Source organism: Mus musculus, chromosome Y (genome assembly GCF_000001635.26).
Source record: "Mus musculus strain C57BL/6J chromosome Y, GRCm38.p6 C57BL/6J".
In the NCBI taxonomy this organism is placed as follows: Eukaryota; Metazoa; Chordata; class Mammalia; order Rodentia; family Muridae; genus Mus; species Mus musculus.
The window spans coordinates 67,203,009-67,204,572 of record NC_000087.7 but is presented as its reverse complement, the minus strand read 5'-3'; positions in this window follow the sequence as shown (position 1 = coordinate 67,204,572).

The window sequence follows — 1,564 nt, the reverse complement described above, 5'->3', positions numbered from 1 at the left end:
CCTCTTGGGTATGTGTGTTTCCAAGTTCCTTCATATATATTCTTCCTTATGCTTGGTGAACCCCTACATTAAATTATTTTTTCCTACTTCATAACTATAATTTCCTACTGTTATAAATCCTAACATACATACCTGACATAAAGATAGTCTTAGACAACTCCAGATGATCACATGATTAGACAACTAAAATAGATCACATCTATCCTAGTACAGTTCTGGAAGGCAGAAAGTGTAAAAATCAAGGAGCTGGCTAGTCTTACTAGTATTTCCTGGCACTGTGAATGGCAACCTATAAGTTCTAAGTCCTTGTGACACTTTCATGGGAGTTGTCTAGGACTATCTTTATGTCAGGTATTTATGTTAGGATTTATAACAGTAGGAAATTATAGTTATGAAGTAGGAAAAAAATAATTCTATGTAAGGGCTCACCAAGCATGAGGAAGAATATATATGAAGGAACTGTAGCATTAGAAAGGTTGAGAACCACTCTCTGGATGCTTGAAAACAGAAAGCATAATGGAGTCATAGGCTGGTCTTGGCATCAGTCTGATATCTGCTTCAGACTAATATCTTGCTTCCTTTTGTTTCTTGTCACCATGAGGGGAATAACCTAGATAGTATAGACAAAGGACAAATCTGAGGACATGTTCAGAATCCATTTTGTGAAAACATGTGCTGTTGTATCATTTGGAAAGGGCTGTCTTTGGAACCAGTGCATGCACATGAGTGCTTTGGTGCTTTGCTCTTTCTTTCTTTCTTTCTTTCTTTCTTTCTTTCTTTCTTTCTTTCTTTCTTTCTTTCTTTCTTTCTTTCTTTCTTTCTTTCTTACTATCTTTCTTTCTTATTTTATTTTATTTTTTTTGAGGCAGGTTTTCTCTGTGTAGGCCTGGCTGTTGTAGAACTCATTCTGAAAACCTGGCTGGCCTTGAACTCATAAATTTGCCTGCCTCTTCCTACCAAGTCCAGGGAATAAAGGCTTACAACACCACACCCAGCTTCTTTGATTTTTTTTATTCTGCTATTAACTTATTGTTCCCAATGTTGTTTATTTTATTATTTTATTTTATTAGATATTTTCTATATTGACATTTTTAATGTTATCCCATTTCAAGTTTTCCCCTCTAAAAACGCAATAACATGTCCCTCCTCCTCCTACTGACCAACCTAAGCACTCCTGCTTCCCTGTCCTGCCATTCCCTTACACTGAGGTATAGAGTCTCTCAGGACCAGGATCCCCTCCTCTCACTGTGTCCATCTAGTCCATCATTTGCTACATATTCGGTGGCAGCGATGGACCCCTCACTTTGCATTATTTGGTTGGTCTTTTTTTTTAATTACATATATTTTAACTTACATTTCAAATGTTGTATTCTTTCCCAGTTTCCCACTCATCCAGAAACCCCCTATCATATCCTCTGTCCCCCTGCTTCAATGAGGGTGTTCCTTCACCTGTGCACCCTCTCCCACCTCACAGTGTGGTGGCTAACAAGTTTATATCTCTGTATCCTTATCATTCAACACCATATTGGGGATCCTGCAGCTTATAGGGAAAAGATGTCCAGAT